Here is a 6,225-nt window from a genome sequence, read left to right as displayed (position 1 = left end):
CCTTTTTCTCCCTCCTCGCGCTCACAGACCCATAACGTGTATGGCAGTCCATTCTCCCTGCAACACGGACTACACTGCCCATGATGCTACATTCTTTAGAGCTATGCTTGTAGCATTCTGCCTGTTAGCTTAGCACAACAACAACAACAAAAAGGCGTTCACTCACCCAGGAAACACACAGTCGCAGAGAGAGAGAGAGTGTCGCCCTGTAACCATGGCAACCGTAACGCTGCCGCCTGGAACAAAAGAACGTAGCTGTCAAACAAAACCCAAACAGTCCTGACCCGCGACAATATGAAACAGGAAAGTACCGCAGTGTAATCCATTTATTTCAACAAAGTAACTGTATTCTAAATGGTAACTGTAACGGAATACAGTTAGTCATATTTTGTATTTTAAATACGTAACGGCGGTACATGTATTCCATTACTCCCCAACACTGGCTACCACCCACCCAGCAACTAATGCTTCGCTGCCTGGCCCGATGGAGGTTGTTCGGCCCGGCCCGTCGGCCGAGCCTTCGAAAGGGAAACGACACTCACGCCGTCAACACCCCTCACCACAGTCGGACCTCGGGATATCAGAGCAGCCGACTGTGGTGAGTAAAAAGGACAATATTACTGGTTTGAACTTCAGGACTTTTTCTTCTGGAGTTGTTCGGGGTGTGTTGATGAGACCTAATACACGTAGCTTACCTGCCTTCGTAGTAACTGACCTCTCCCAGGTTGGTATTTTTAAGACTTCTGAGGAAACAAAGGGCTGTGTTTCTTTTGCTTCTTCTGAGCCTGGATTAACTCTCTCTGAGCCTGTTAACGCCGTATCAGCTATCCCAGAGTCTGCTAAAGCTGTGGCTTTCACCCCAGAAACAACCCCAGCTCTGATGATACTAAGCCATTGTCCATTGTCCCCTGCTCTGCTACCTGAAGCTCAGTCTCCAGTTTCCCCGCTACCTGTAGCTCAGACTCCAGTGTCCCCGCTAAGGGGCCCGTTCAGCAGTCTGTCTCCGCTGGAGGGTCCGAAGGGCCCGTTCAACAGTCTGTCTCCGCTGGAGGGTCCGAGGGGCCCGTTCAGCAGTCTGTCTCCGCTGGAGGGTCCGAGGGGCCCGTTCAGCAGTCTGTCTCCGCTGGAGGGTCCGAGGGGCCCGTTCAGCAGCCTGCTTCTGTTGGAAGGTCCGAGGGGCCCGTCCAGCCATCACCGCCGCCTGCAGCTCCATCATCTATGGCTTCCATGCCATCGCCTGCAGCTCCATCACCTATTGCTTCCACATCCTCACCTGGTCCAGCACCATCCCCGCCTGGTCCAGCCTCTGTCTCGCCATCAAATCCGGCTTGGCCTGGACGACCTCACCTTTGCCGGCCACTTTCCAGGCCTCTAGCTGCACATTATCGCTGTCGAGGGCAGCCCCCTGAACGAGGTCACCTCTGTCACCACTGCCTGCCGCGTGGCCGGCCTCCGGACTGCTCTGTCACTGCCACTGCCTTCCGCATGGTCGGCCTCCGGATTTCCTATAATGGTGTCACCATCGCTGCTTTTCACACAGTCGGCCTCCTGAACTGAACTGTTTTGAACTCTTGTGCTGTTGGCCTCTGGGCCGGCCCCCTGAACTGGTTTTGGGACTCTGTTTTCTTGGGCTCAAGTATTTTTTATTTTTTTTAGTTTTGGACCCATGTTTTGTTTTGGGACCTTCTGGTGCTCCTGTTCTGTTTCCCTGACCATGTGACACTAACGGCAACAACGATAGAGTTATAGATACCTTCAGGCAGCTCAGGACCCGCGGGGTCAGGGAGTGTAGGACTTCAGCACAGGGCATGCAGTCCCATCTGACTGGGAGTGCTCAACAGGACAAGCAAAGTCTACTGGCGCTAGAACTAAGGCAGCTGGTCAAAGATGATTGCAACTCCTGGCTTGCAGTTGTGAGTCCATCAGAGGAGCCTTGCTTCATCTTTCAGAGGGCTGTCCAGGTGCTCACTGCTCCAGTGACTGGGTTGCTGCAGCAATAATAAAGTGAGGAATAGAATAGGAATGGAGGAGTGTATGGGGCCAAAAAAAAAAAGGATGCTCACCACATAGTGGTGGTAGACAAACAGAAGACGGGCATAGTAATCGATGTAGCGGTTCCCAATGACAACAACATCAGAAAGAAGGAACACGAGCAGCTCGAGAAATACCAATGGCTCAGAGAAGAGCTCGAGAAAATTTTGAGGGTGAAGGTAACAGTGGTGCAATGACTCCCAAACTAGGCAAGTGTCTCCAGCAGATCCCAGGAACAACATCTGAGATCTCTGTCCAGAAGATCGCAGTCCTAGGAACAACTAAGATACTGCGCCAGACCCTCAAGCTCCCAGGCCTTTGGTAGAGGACCCGAGCTTGAAGGATTGACCGCCAGCAGGGGCGAGCGGGGAATTTATAAACACACACACACACACACACACACACACACACACACACACATATAAGTGTATATATATATATATAAGTGCATATATATATATATATATATATATATATATATATATATATATATATATATATATATATAGCCCCAACTGACCGAGTGCTCAGTGAATACCTCAGGCAGCAGAAACCCAAGAAAGAGGAGGGAGACGAGGAACCATAATGGAAGGACAGGCCCCTGCACGGTATGTACCACCGGCAGATAGAGGAGGTGTCTGATATCCAGAAATCCTACCAGTGGCTGGACAAAGCTGGACTGAAAGACAGCACAGAAGCACTAATCATGGCAGCACAAGAACAAGCTCTGAGTACAAGATCCATAGAGGCTGGGGTCTATCACACCAGGCAAGACCCCAGGTGCAGGCTGTGTAAAGATGCCCCAGAGACAATCCAGCACATAACAGCAGGGTGCAAGATGCTAGCAGGCAAGGCATACATGGAACGCCATAACCAAGTGGCCGGCATAGTGTACAGGAACATCTGTGCCGAGTATAACCTGGAAGTCCCGAGGTCAAAATGGGAGATGCCCCCAAGGGTGGTGGAGAATGACCGAGCTAAGATCCTGTGGGACTTCCAGATACAGACGGACAAAATGGTGGTGGCTAACCAACCGGACATAGTGGTGGTAGACAAACAGAAGAAGACGGCCGTAGTGATCGATGTAGCGGTTCCGAATGACAGCAATATCAGGAAGAAGGAACACGAGAAGCTGGAGAAATACCAAGGGCTCAGAGAAGAGCTCAAGAGGATGTGGAGGGTGAAGGTAATGGTGGTCCCCGTGGTAATCGGAGCACTAGGTGCGGTGACTCCCAAGCTAGGCGAGTGGCTCCAGCAGATCCCGGGAACAACATCGGAGATCTCTGTCCAGAAGAGCGCAGTCCTGGGAACAGCTAAGATACTGCGCAGGACCCTCAAGCTCCCAGGCCTCTGGTAGAGGACCCGAGCTTGAAGGATAAACCGCCCGTAGGGGCGTGCTGGGTGTTTTTATATATATATATATATATATATATATATATATATATATATTAGGGGTGCAACAATATTCGTATCGATATTGAACCGTTCGATACAGTGCTTTCGGTTCGGTACGCATATGTATCGAACAATACAACATTTGTAATTTATTTTATCAATTTTCCTTCTGACGATGCTGTCTGTGTTGAGCGCTCAGTGAATCTGTGTTCGACTACTCCGCCTAGGCTGCACTGTCGAGCGCAGATCCACTGAGCACTCAACACAGACAGCATAGTCAGAAGGAAGAGAGCAGGGCAAGCTAGCGAGACAGAAGTTAAGCTCTACTTGCAACAGGCAAATTGAACCTCATTCAGATCTGGTGTTTGGAATTATTTTGGTTTTCATGTGACGTATGACCCTGAAGATAAGCGAGTCATGGACTAAAGTAAAACAGTATGTTGGATGTGCCATGCAATGCTCAATTACATTGGTGTGAACTAGTGTGTTAGCGCAGTTAGCTCGTTAACGTGTTTGCTGTCTAGCCCCATGCACGGAGCGATCGGCGGTAGCTCGTTAACGGAGATTTGCCGTGTTGTGGCGTTAAGGTCATTTCAACGAGATTAACCTGAAAGCACTAGTGGGAACACAACGAATATGACTGCACATTTACGCCGACATCATCCTAGTGCAAAGACAAAAACAACAAGCATGCTACTAACTTTAGCCGAGTCATTTAGACAGCTGTTAGCACATGATTCTCCTTATGCTGCTGAGAATATAGCCCAGAAGAAGCGGATAGTATAGCTTTTATTTTGGAAAGAGCCATTTCTCTGTAATAAACTCTCTTTTCCAAAGATGAGTGATTCCTCAATCAGATACAGGGCTTGCAATATCGCTAGCCCGACGTCCCGGAGCTAGCGATTTTTTCAGTCGGGCTACCAAAATCTATCTCTGCCCTGCCCGTCCGGCTATTGTAGGAAAAATATATGTCAATGCTTTTGCATTCTTTCAGAAATGTAGCTGGGTAATTATGTCATTGGCATCGGTGAGCCACTGTCAATATGTGACATATTGAAGTTGCGTTTGAATTTGCGCTTGTTTTTTTGCTTTCACTTTGCAATCGTGCGAACTGTGTATAGAGAGCGACAGCACTGATCTGTGAGTGATGATAATTTGTGCACCAATTCCTCTGACATCGTCTTATTAATCGTTAGCTTACTATGCAAACATGACAAGTGAAATCTCCCGCAGCTTAAACATGTGAGAGGTTGATCGCGCAGAGAATCGCTGAGCTTATGTGAGTGAGCGTGTAAAAGCATTTCAGTTCTGCTGAGCCAAATAAGACAGGTCAGGGTGAAGAAGTGACAGCCAAAGAAAAGCTTACCACAAAATGGAGAAGTTATGACAAATCAGACTATAAGGCAAAAAGAAAGTGCAGCTTTATGGTTTCATGGACAAAAGAATTTCTGTGGCTGCAATATGATGAGCTAAATAACCAGGGCTGCACATAAGTGGTCCGCAGGTGCGCATTCGCTGTCAAAATAAAAAACACGCACAAGGGTTAGGGTTAAATTTAAAAACTGTACTTTTGAGTTAAAATATATATTTATAATTTTAATAAATGACAAATTAAAAATGCATGAACATTTTTTGTATCGAAAAAATATCGAACCGTGACACCAAAGTATCGAACCGAACCGTGAATTTTGTGTATCGTTGCACCCCTAATATATATATATATATATATATATATATATATATATATATATATATATATATATATATATATATATATATATATATACCTAGAACTAAGAAAACTCAAGAATAGAATGATATAAGACAAAATGAGACAAACTATAATACAAACAAACATAAAACCCAGGACTAGTACACAAATTTCAAGTTTTGTTATCAAGAGTATTTACATTGCTTTCGGTTAACAGAATTAAATGTTGACGACAGGAATTAAGTGTGTTATAATTTGTTATTCAACCACAGTGTAAAATAACAAATATTTCTCTGTAGTTTAGTGACAATTTATATGAAGCCTCATATGTATACAAAGTGAAATGTCTTATAGTGGCAGTACAGTGATGCTTACAGCAATATCATGCAAATAAAGAGATCAAAGATTAACAGTGTTTGAGCATCTTAACGTTAAATTTAATAGGCTTTCTTAAAATATTTTATTTAATATGAAATACAATAACTTTAAACAAAAAGATTTAATGTAAATATAGAACTACAAACTGTATTTTAATTATGGAAAACTTCTCCATTTTAACTATTGATTGCCATTACAATATTTTTTTGTCCTTAAGTCCTTTTCTGCATTTTCAGGTTCACCCATCAGATTAGCTGGGCCTGAATCAACTCAATGCTCTGGCAGAGTTGAAGTTTATCACAATAACATCTGGGGAACAGTCTGTGATGATGGCTGGGACTTAAATGATGCTGAGGTGGTTTGCAGAGAGTTAAAATGTGGACCGGCACTACAGGCTCCCCAGTTTGCTTATTTTGGTCAAGGAATCGGACAGATTTGGCTTGATGAAGTGACCTGTTCAGGAAATGAAAACTTTCTAACTGGGTGTCAGTTCAGTGGATTTGGAGCACACAACTGTACACATTCTGAGGACGCTGGTGTCATCTGTTCAGGTAAGATATATATTTTTGGTCATTCACAAGATGTCAAATACAGCAAATAAAACTTATTTTTACAACTACTGAAAACAGTGTTCAAATGTAAAGCGCAAATGAGTTAAAACAAATATGAACAGAAGGTGAATGCTTTGCGTTTGAGCTTATCAAAAGCTA

This window comes from Mchenga conophoros, linkage group LG3 (genome assembly GCF_057382185.1).
Source record: "Mchenga conophoros isolate Kocher_MC1m ecotype Shallow Benthic linkage group LG3, M_conophoros_male_GT1.1, whole genome shotgun sequence".
Taxonomy (NCBI): Eukaryota; Metazoa; Chordata; class Actinopteri; order Cichliformes; family Cichlidae; genus Mchenga; species Mchenga conophoros.
This window is presented reverse-complemented; position numbering follows the sequence as displayed.